The sequence below is a fragment of the Neovison vison genome, chromosome 11, assembly GCF_020171115.1.
Source record: "Neovison vison isolate M4711 chromosome 11, ASM_NN_V1, whole genome shotgun sequence".
NCBI classification, from domain to species: domain Eukaryota; kingdom Metazoa; phylum Chordata; class Mammalia; order Carnivora; family Mustelidae; genus Neogale; species Neogale vison.
Window position 1 is genome coordinate 160,378,326 of NC_058101.1, and position 11,905 is coordinate 160,390,230.

The 11,905-nt window shown below is 39.1% G+C and overlaps 1 long non-coding RNA gene across 1 annotated transcript in view; it reads right to left on the bottom strand.

Annotated features, from left to right (window-relative positions):
- Positions 1-6,772, bottom strand: part of LOC122919203 — a 30,510-nt gene extending 23,738 nt beyond the window's left edge. Inside the window, exon 1 of the long non-coding RNA XR_006386763.1 lies at positions 6,728-6,772. This is a non-coding gene — a long non-coding RNA (uncharacterized LOC122919203). The remainder of the gene's footprint in view (positions 1-6,727) is intronic.
- Between the last annotated feature and the right edge of the window lie 5,133 nt (positions 6,773-11,905).

Consider the following 11,905-nt stretch of genomic DNA (forward strand, 5'->3'; position numbering starts at 1 on the left):
ACATGTAGGGGCAGGCACGGGCTACATTATATAGACTCTCAAAGGCCACCTGAAGCATTTTACTCGACCTTGAGTTTTGCTCTGGATTCCTAGGGAAATCACTGAAAGACTTTAAGTGGACAGAAATACAATAAAATCTGCAATTTAAAAAGTTTATTTGGGCTGCAGCATGATCACAGTAGATATAGGGAGGCTGGTTTCAAGGCCAAGAAGGAGACTTATAGAGACTTACAGTCTGTTGGCAGTAGCTAGAGAGAAGCAAATATTTTCAAGATATAATTTTAGGAGGGCTCTTTAAGAATGTTCTGTTCTAACCAACTGCCTATGTAGTGGTACCTTTTCCTAAAAGGAGAAAACATGGGAGAAACATGTTACGGAAAGCAGCACAGTTCATGTTTGGACCTGCTGAATTTGAGATGTCTGAAGAGCATCGCAGGGGAGAGAGACTGAGTGGCAGTTAGCTGTATGTTGTTTTGAGTTTAGAGATATGTTATTCCTCCCAGCAGGGATTAGTCCTTCTCAAAACACTCTCTTCCTCTGTTGTCCTCACCATTGTCTGTTCTTCCCCAGTTGTCCTCTTATCTCTATATCTTGGACCCTGTTAGTCACTGACTGTGGTGCGTTGAACTAAAATCCATTCTACACAGAATATATGTAAGTGACCTTAAATCCATTAAATCCCCTAAAATCCATTCTACACAGAACCTATGTAAGTAACCTTACTTGTAAACAGGGTCTTTGCAGATATAATCAAGTTAAGAAAAAGTCATACTGGATTAAGGTAGGTTCTAAATCTAATAACCAATATCCATATATGCAAAATGAGACACAGAGGAAAGAAGACCACATAGAGACAGAGGCAAAAATTGGATGCCCACAGTTACCAGCCACAGAATGCCACAGATTGCAAGCAACCAGCAGAAGCTAGAAAGAGTAAGGAAAGATTCTTCTCTAAAGCCTTGAGAGCTGATATCTTGATTTTGGAGCTCCAGCCTCCAGAACTGAGAGGGAATAACCTTCCGTTGTTTTCAGCTACCCTGTTGGTGGTAATTTGTTATGGAACTACCAGGAAATCAATACCTTGACTTACCCTTGGCTCCTCCCTCTCCACATGAATCCATCACAGATCTCTATTCTATCAATCCAGTGCTCTCAGATCCATTTGTTTCCCCCATTCCCACTCCCACCATCTCACACAAACCTCTGTCTTCTGTCATCCTGTTACTATTAAAAAACAACAACAACAAACGAACAACAACAACAACAACAACAAAAAACCTTACTGCCTCAGTGGGTTTATTTTTGCCCTTCTTCAAACTTACTCAGTAGCCAGAGTGACCTTAAAAAAGCAAATATGGACCAGCACTCTCTTGAGTAAAACACATCTGGCATAATAAGGATTAAGTTCACCATCTTCACTATGGAAAACAAACTCTTCTGTGATCTCACCAGCCTACACCCAAAGTCAACACTCAGCTCCCTGTTCATTACTCTTCCAAGTCCAGCCATAATGGATTTCTTTAGGCTCTTCAAACTTGCCATGTTTTCTCACCTCTTCCTACTAACCTTCTATTGCTCACATACTTTTAGTTATGTATTTAATGCATAAACTCCAAGAGAGCATGGACTACATCTGCCATCTAGGATATCCTCTGTGCCTAACATGTACCTAAGAAATACAAAGTGTTCAGTAAACACTTTTTGAAATAATGCCACAGAATGCAATCAAATTTCTTCAAGTTACATTAGACTAGATCTGATCAAATCCATTTTTCCAGAAATCCAAGCTTTAACTCAGGACATATTTTAATGGAAATAATGTATGAAAAATTTAATCACCACTTTTAACAGTGTTTCTAGGGGGATAAATATCAAGTTTCATTCAACCAGCTTAAAAAAAAATCAACTTTTGAGAATTAGGAACTGTCTCTACTCCCAACATGTTCAGTCATTATCACCTGATCTTGGCATTAAGCCAAATCCTCAAGCTCAATATTTACTCAAGCCTGCCCTGAGAATGCCAAGTAGAAATGTGAGTCTTAACTCTTTCTGAGAGAGGGTGCTATTACCCTGGAGAGTTTGAAGACAGGAAAGAAGGACAAGGGAAACAAAGTCAATATTTCTCAGCCTCACTGGGGATTGCACTGCTCCATTTCCCCTTCCTGCCGTTTGGTCAAGTGTTTCACACAAACACTAACATCAGCTGGTAGCTTGGAAGAGAAGTTCATCTTTATTAATAAACATGATCATGGTTCTTCTCTTTTCTTTCTCTGCCACTCCTATTACTTGCCCAAAACACCAAGAGAAACTAATGCAAATCCTGTTCTACATTCACAACCGGGCCATTTGATACACTTGTGATAACAAAGCCCACCATTCCATACTCTGGTATTCTGCTATATGTAAAAGTAATAGGAGCACTGTCATTCCTTTTAAATTCACAATAGTACCACCCAAATCCAGCCTCCTCCTATGACCCTAACTCAATATAGGTATGCGTCATTTTATTGCACTTCACTTTGCTTCATAGATAGCTGCATTTTTTATAAATTGAAGGTCTATCACAACTCTGCATCAAGCAATTCTGTTGGCATCATTTTTCCAACAGCATTTGCTCACTTCATGTCTCTGTGTCACATTTTGGTAATTCTCCTAGTACTTCAAACTTTTCATTATTATTATATTTATTATGGTGACCTGTGATCAGGGACCTTTGATCCTGATCCTTACAAACTGCAGGCATACAAGACAGCAAACTTAATAAATGTTATGTATTCTGACTGATCCACTGACTGACTGTTATCCTCCTCTCCTCCTGTGTTCAAGCTTCCCTATTTCCTGAGACACAACAATATTGAAATTAGGCCAATTAATAACCCTACAATGGCTCCTAAGTGATCAAGTAAAAGGAAGAATCACATGTCTCCATTTTAAATCAGAAGCTAGAAATGATTAAGCTTTACGAGGAAGGCCTATCAACAGGTGAGACAGACTGAAAGCTAGGCCTCTAGTGTCAAACAGTTAGCAGAGTTTTGAATCCAAAGGAAAAGTTCTTAAGGAAATTAAAAGTGTTACTCCAGTGAGCACACAAATAAGATATCAAAACAGCCTTATTGATGATGTGGAAAAAGTCTGAGTGGTCTGGATATAAGATCGAACCAGCCACTACATTCTCTTAAGCCAAAGCCCAATCCAAAGTGAGAGCCACCCCTCTTCAATTCTGTGAAGGCTGATAGAGGTGAAGAGGCTGCCAAAGAAAACTTGGAAGCTGGCAGAGTTTGGTCCATGAGGTTTGAGGAAAGAAGCCATCTCCATAATAGAAAAATACAAGGTGAAGGAGCAAAGTGCTGATGGAGAAGCTGCAGCGAGCTTTCCAGAAGCTCCAGCTCAGATACTTCATGAAGGTGGCTACACTAACCAACAGATTTTCAGTGTAGATGAAACAGCCTTCTATTGGAAAAAGATGCCATCTAGGACTTTCACAGCTGGAGAGAAGTCAATGCCTGGCTTCAAAGCTTCAATGGACAGGCTGACTCTCCTGCTGTGTTTAATGCAGCTGGTGACATTAAGTTGAAGCCAATGTTCATTTAACACTCAAAAATCCTACAGCCCTTAAGAATTATGCTAATCTGCTCTGTCTTTGCTCTGTAAATGTAGTTAACAAGGCCTGAACGACAGCACATCTGTTTATGATATGGCTTACTGAATATTTTAAGCCCACTGTTGAGACTTATTGCTCAGAAAAAAAAAGATGCCCTTCAGAATATAACTACTCATTGATAGGGTACCTGGTCAGCCAAGAGCTCTGATGGAGATGGACAAAGATTCAGTTGTTTTCATGCCTGCTAATAAAACATCCATTCTGTAGACCATATAGCAAGGATTAATTTGACTTCCAGTCTTATTATTTAAGAAACACATTTCATAAGGCTACAGTTGGCACAGATAGTGTTTTTTCTGATGGCTCTGGGTGACTCAACTGAAACCTTCTGGAAAGGATTCACCATTCTAAATGTACACTCATAACTCATGAGAAGAGGTTAAATATTAACATTAACCTGTTTTCCAAACAGCAGTTTGGAAAAAGTGTATTCCAATCCTCATGGATGACTTTGAGGGATTCAAGAATTCAGTGGAGGAAATAATTGCAGATGTGGTGGAAATAGCAAGAGAACTAGAGTTAAAAGTGGAACCTGTAAAATCAAATCGCCAACACAAGAAACAATAGGTGTTGGCGAAGGTGTGGAGGAAAAGGAACACTGGTACACTGTTGGTGAGAATGCAAAGTGGTGCAGCCACGTGGAAAATGGTATGGAGGTTCCTAAAAAGTTAAAAATACAACTATCCTATGGTCGAGCAATTGCACAATTTGGGTATTTGCACAGAGAATATAAGCACACTAATTTGAAGGGACACATGCACCATTATGTTTACAACAGCATTATTTACAATAGCCAAGAAATGGAAACAACACAAATGTCCATCTACTAAAGAATGGATAAAGTAGATGAGATACATACAAATATATATACATCCAGTGTGTGTGTGCGTATATCCACACATACAAGGGAATACTATTCACCCTTAAAAAATGAAATCTTGCCACTTACAGTGACATGTATAGAGCTAGAGAGTAAAATGCTAATTGAAATAAATCAGTCACTGGGTGCTTGGGTGGCTCAGTTAGTTGAGCATCTTTTTATCAGATCATGATCCCAAAGTCCTGGGATTGAACCCCGCATCGGGCTCCCTGCTCGTTGGGGAGCTTACTTCTGCCACTCCTTGTGCTTTCTCATGCTCTGTCAACTAAATGAAAATAAAGTCTTTTAAAAAAAGAAATAAGAGAAATACAAATACCACATGATTTCACTCATACATAGAATTTAAGAAACAAAACAAACAAGGAAAGAGGAAAAAATAAGAGAGAGAGGTAAAGCAAGAAACATACTTTTTCTTTTTTTAATTATACAGAATAGTTCCCAAGGAGAGGTGGATGGGGGGATGGATGAAATAGGTCACGGGGATTAAGGAGTGCACTTTTCATGATGAGCACTGGGTAATGTATAGAATTGTTGAATCATATATTGTTCACCTGATACTAATAAAATGCTATATGTCAACTAACTGGAATCAAAATTAAAACTTTAAAAAAAATGGAGCCTGAAGCTATGGCTGAATTGCTGCAATGTCATGATAAAGCTAATGGATGAGAAGTCTCTCATGGATAGAAAAGAAAGTGGTTTCTACTCCTGGTGAAGATGCTATGAAGATTATTGAAATAACAACTAAGGATTGAGAATACTATGTCTACTTAGTTGATAAAGCAGCATCAGGGTTTGAGTGGATTGACTTCAATTCTGAAAGAAGTTCTACTATGGGTAAAATGCTATCCAACAGCATCACATGCCACAGAGAAATCTTCATGAAAGGAAGAATCAATCAATGCAGCAAACTTCCTTGTCTTATTTTAAAAAGTTGCCACAGTCACCCCAACCTTCAGCAACCACGACCCTGATCAGTTAGCCACCACCCATAATGAGGCAAGACCCTCCACTAGCAAAAATGTTAGGACTCATTGAAAGCTCAGATGATGGTTAGCATTTTGTAGCAATAAAGTATTTCTTTAATTAAGGAATGTACATATATATAATTATGTACATAATTATATAATTATACAATATATAATTATAAATATATAATTATACAATATAATATGCTATTGTATAATATATTAGTTGTTATGTTATATATTATATAATTGTTATATATATTATTTATTATATAACATAACGTGTTATATATTATATGTTACATAACAATATAATTATGTTATATAATTATACAATATAACAATATTATTATGTAATGTTGTTATATATTATTATCTATAATATATAGTAATTATATATTATTATATATTATATAATTATATGATTACAGCATGTTATATTATGCATAATATAGAATTAAATATATAATGCCATTACACACTTCATAAACTACAGCACAGTGTAAGCATCACTTTTATACACATTGGGGAACAAAAAAATTCATTCAAGTCACTTTGTTGTGATATTTACTTTACCCACCCAACTCAGCCATTACTGTTGGGATAAGAACTAAAATCTTGACTAGAGCCCACAAAAATCAGTCTGACTTGACCCATCTCCCCAGTTGCGTCTCTTCCCACTCAACACTTCAATTTCTAGCCTCCCTTCATTTCCTTGAAAATACCCCATTTCCTTATCTAGGAAACTACTGCATATTCTGTTTCTGCTACTGGAAGTGCTCTCTCTTTCATCCACTCTACATTTGCCTACTTCTACTCAGCCTTTTTTTTTTTTTAAGATTCATTTGAGAGAGTGAGAGAGAGCAGGAAAGGGGAGGAACAGAGGGAGGGGGAGGGAGAAACTCAAGCAGACTACGCACTGAGTGCAGAGCCTGACCTGTGGCTTGATCTCCCAATCCAGAGATCAGACCTAAACAGAGACCAAGAACAAGACACTTAAGTGACTATCCCACCCAGGCACCCCCCTACTCAACCTTTAGATCTCAATGGAAACATCACTTCCTGAGAAGACTGTCTCCCTTCAGTCTCCTTCTGAGACATCACTGAACCATTATATACTATCACAGCCCTGTGTGCTTTCCTATGACAGCACTGGATATAGGAAATGCCAAACAATTATTTTTCAAATCAACGCTTGCTCTGGGGGGTTCAACTCACCAAAAAGAATAATACCTTGTTGTCTATTCTGAATCTTGCTTCAGCTGCCACCTGCATACTTCTTTAAAAAAAAAAAAGAAAAAGAAAAAGTCTTCAGACCAAAAATTTGTTTGTTTTATGAGTTTATGTCTATATTATAGTTCTAATAGTTGGGACAGTGAGATAATATTGTTTGCCCTTCTTTTCCTTATTACAGATTTAAACCCAGAATACTTACCAATAAACGTGACTGTCTAAAACCTCTCTGATCATGTGGAAAATATGTTGAATGCGAGAAGTCTCTCCTTTAAAATTAATCACTGCCATCTGTGTGCTTTATACATGTACTTTGCTCAGACACTTTGTAATTTTCACATTGTTCTATCATTATTTATTGACTTATAGGACCTGCTGAATATACCCATTTACATACTTGTTCATCAATAATAGGAACTTTGTGTTGTTTTAGTAAACTCAGTTCAAGTTTGCACTTAGTAAACATCTAGTAATTCTTTACAATATATTAGATTGAGTCCACTTAGGCTTCTGAGAAATCCTTAAGGTAAATCTTTTCTAGGGATGCTTTCTAGGTTAAGCATCTGCCTTCGGCTCAGGTCATGATCCCAAGGTCCTGAGATGGAGTCCTCATTGGGCTCCTTGCTCAGCAGGGAGCCTGCTTCTCTCTCTGCCTGCTGCTCTCCCCACTTGTGTGCACTCTCTCATTCTCTCTACCTCTGACAAATAAATAAATAAAATCTTTAAAAAATAAGTAAGTTTTGGGGATGCCTGGGTGGCTCAGTTGGTTAAGCCTGTCCCTTTAGCTTAGATCATGATCCCAGTGTCCTGGGATTGAGTCCCGAATTGGACCCCTTGATCAGCAGGGAGCCTGCTTCTCCCTCAGCCTCTGCCTGCCGTTCTGTCTACCTGTGCTTGCTCTCTCTCCCTCTCTCTCTGATAAAAAAAAAAAAAAAAAAAAATATTGAGATACCACCTCATATCAATTAGAATAGCCAAAATTAACAAGACAGGAAACAACATGTGTTGGAAAGGATGTGGAGAAAGGGGAACCCTCTTACACTGTTGGTGGGAATGCAAGTTGGTGCAGCCACTTTTTTTTTTTTTTTTTGGTGAAAAAGCCTGTGATCACTGGATTGTATTTATGCCAGATGTTTTTAGAATGTATATAGTTTTAGTTAGGACTGTTTTCCTTGCCAGTAGGAACGGCATTTTGACAAAATTGCTCACCTATACAGGTCAGGCAGAAAAGGCCTGAATTAATACCTTATACGTAAATAGTCTGGTCTGTAAACCTCCCCAGTTGATTTCTCAGTGCTGGGGTACTGCTGCTGGTGCTCAGCAAGTGAGACTGCTGTTCACAGGACACAGCAGCAACCTGAGGCCTTCAGAGGCTAACATGGGAATTATAAAATGTAAGGGATCAACAGAGGGCCTGTTATTGTCTTAAGATTTTTTTTTTAAGATTTTATTTATTTGACAGAGAGAGAGAGAGCACAAGTAGGCAGAGAGGCAGGCAGAGAGAGAGAGAGAGGGAAGCAGGCTCAAAGTAGAGCTTCCCTACGACCCTGCAATTGCACTACTGGGTGTTTACCCCAAAGATACAGAGGTAGTGAAAAGAAGGGCCATCTCTACCCCAATGTTTATAGCAGCAATGGCCATGGTCGCCAAACTGTGGAAAGAACCAAGATGCCCTTCAACGGATGAATGGATAAGGAAGATGTGGTCCATATACACTATGGAGTATTAGGCCTCCATCAGAAAGGATGAATACCCAACTTTTGTAGCAACATGGACGGGACTGGAAGAGATTATGCTGAGTGAAATAAGTCAAGCAGAGAGAGTCAATTATCATATGGTTTCACTTATTTGTGGAGCATAACAAATAGCATAAAGGACAAGGGGAGTTAGAGAGGAGAAGGGAGTTGAGGGAAATTGGAAGGGGAGGTGAACCATGGGAGACTATGGACTCTGAAAAACAATCTGAGGGGTTTGAAGGGGGGCTGGGAGGTTGGGGGAACCAGGTGGTGGGTATTGGAGAGGGCACGGATTGCATGGAGCACTGGGTGTGGTGTATAAACAATGAATCTTGGAACACTGAAAAAAAATTTAAATTAAATTTCAAAAAAAGAATTAAATTAAAAGAATTAAATTTTAAAAAAAGAATTCATGCACTGAAAAAACTCAAAGCAGTCCAGCTAAAGATAAAACAGCTGAACTGAGATTTGAACTGCTACCCAAGGGATAGAAATTATACTGTGATTTGAACCAAGTTAATTGTCTGGTGAAAGAAAAACTTCCATACTTTCAGAGGCATATAGCAGAATTCAGAGTCTTTACAGCACAATGCCAAGGTGAATTCAAAAATATTCAATAAATTAAGGACCAGAAGAATGTGAATTCATCTCAAGAAAACAGACAAAGGAAATTAACTCTGATATGACCCAGATGTTTCAATTAGCAGACATGGATTTGAGAGAAGCAAGTATAACAATGCTAAACGAACTATTAGTGTTTTCCTTGGCCTTATAATGATGAACAATATAATTGATCTCAACATTAAAATAGAAACTTTATAAAAAGCCAAATAGAAATTATAAAGTTAAAAAATGCAGTATCTGAAATCGAAAAGGCAGCTTTTTGCAGGTACCACTTTATTCCTCAAAAAAATTCTTTGTACTTTTTCTTTAAAGATTTTTTATTTTTATTTATTTACTTGAGAGAGAGAGAGAGAACATGAGAGAGGTCAGTGGGAGAAGCAGACTCCCTGCGGAGCACAGAGCCCAATGCAGGACTCAATCCCAGGACTCCAGGATCATGACCAGAGCAGAAGGCAGTGGCTTAACCAACTAAGCCACCCAGGCCCCCTGTATTTTTTTTTTCCAATTTATTTATTTTCAGAAAAACATTATTCATTATTTTTTCACCACACCCAGTGCTCCATGCAAGCCGTGCCCTCTATAATACCCACCACCTGGTACCCCAACCTCCCACCCACCCCCCCCCCCCCCGCCACTTCAAACCCCTCAGACTGTTTTTCAGAGTCCATAGTCTCTCATGGTTCACCTTCCTGTTCGCCCCCTGTATTTTTATGTAAAATAATCTCTTTTGTTTAGTTTCTCTGAAACTAAGCTATCTAACTACTCAGTTCTGCCTTCCTTGAGTGTTCAGTGGCTGATCTGGTATTTAGAAAAGATACAATCTCTCTGACTTGATTCCTGCCTTAATTTTATTCCACTACCCTAACTAACATTTTCTGTCTAATTTGACCTAACCCTGCATCCCATCTGCAGTAGTTTTAAAAAATGTCTATGGGAAACCTGGCTGGCTCAGTGAGTAGAGCATGTGACTCTTGGTCTTGGTGTTGTAAGTTTGAGCCCCATGTTGGTTATAGAAATTACTTAAAAATAAAATATATTTTTTTAAAATCCAGATTTCATGACATTTGCTCCTTCAAAAAGTAGACCATGAATCCCCCTCTTTGAGAGTGGCCTGGACTCAAAGAATCATTTCTAATAAACAGAATATGGCAAAAGTGATAGTATGATTTCCAAGACTCAGTTATGGAAGGCACTGAAGCCTCTTCCTTTCTCTCTTGAGTCACTCAACCGGAAGGAAGCAGCCGCCCATGTCATAAAGACACTGAAGCAACTCTACGGACAAGTACATGTGGAAAGCAACTGAGTTCTCCTGCAGATAGCCAACAAGAGGTCTTCAGCCAAGAGTCATGTGTTATGGGTTAAATTGTGTCTTCCCCCACCCCCACAAAAGATTAGTTGGAGTCTTAACTTAGGTACCACACTACCTAAAAATATGACCTTATCTAAAATAAGGTCTAAAATAAAATACCTCTTAGGAGGTAATCAAGTTAGAATAAAGTCGTTAAGATGAGCCCTAATCCAATATGACTGATGTTCTTATAAAAAAGGGAAGAGACATGCACACAGGAAGAACGCTATGTAGAGATGAAGGCAGAGATCAGGACAAGGCAAGCACAAACATCAGACTGCCAACAGACAACGGTGAGCTAGGAGAGAGGCATGGTATAGATTCTCCCCCCAGTTCTCCAAAAGAACCACCCTGCCAACACCTTGCTCTTCCACTTCTAGCCTCCAGAACAGAAATGGTACGTTTCTGCTGCTCTAAGCCATCAAGCCTGGGGTCCTCTGTTCCAGCAGCCCTAGGAAAGTAACACAACATGTGAATGAACCACTTTGGAGGCAAATCATCTAGTTCCAGACAAGCTTTTAGATGAGTGCAGCCCTAATCATTATCTTCACCTCTACTTCCTGGGACCACCCTAGCTGGAACTGACTGCTAAGGGGCTGCTGAATTCCTGAGCCACAGAAATTAAGAGATAAGCATCTGCTGTTTTAACTGTTATTATGGACACAGTCCATAATAACTATGTCCATAATAATAACTGTGTCCCCACCCTATATTCAGATGTTGAAGCCCTAACCCCTCAAGTGACTGTGTTTGGAGACAGAACCTTTAAAAAGGTAATTAAGATTAAATGAGACTGTTGGGATGGGGCCTTAATCCAATATGATGGGTGTGCTTATAAGAAGAGGAAGAAACCGGGGTGCCTGGATGACTTAGTCATTAAGCATGTGCTTTCTATTCAGGTCATGATCCCAGGGTCCTGGGATTGAGCCCCACATCAGGCTCCCTACTCAGCGGGAAGCCTGCTTTTTCCCTCTCCCACTGCCCCTGGTTGTGTTCCCTCTCTCACTGTCTCTCCATCTGTCAAAGAAATAAATAAAATCTTAAAAAAAAGAAGAGGAGGAGGAGGAATAAACACCAGGGATGGGCAAACACAAAGAAAAGGCCATGTGAGGACAGAGGGAGAGGAGAAACCCACCCTGCTGACATCTTGACCTTGGACTTCCGGCCTCCAGAACTGTGAAAAAAGAATTTTCTGTTGTTTAAGCCACTCAACCTATGGTATTTTGTTCTGAAAACTCCAGAAGAATAATACAGCTGGTAAGTTTGGGGATAACTCATCACACAAAAATAGATTAATAATAGATAATAATAATAGAGTAATAATATACTTTCCCACACCAGCGCCCCCAAACACACACATTTTCCATCTCCATTTATCACCCAAAATTGTCTCAATAGTCTAGCCCCAAAGTATGCAAATTAGAAACGTCAGCAACATTTCTTTGAACAGATTTG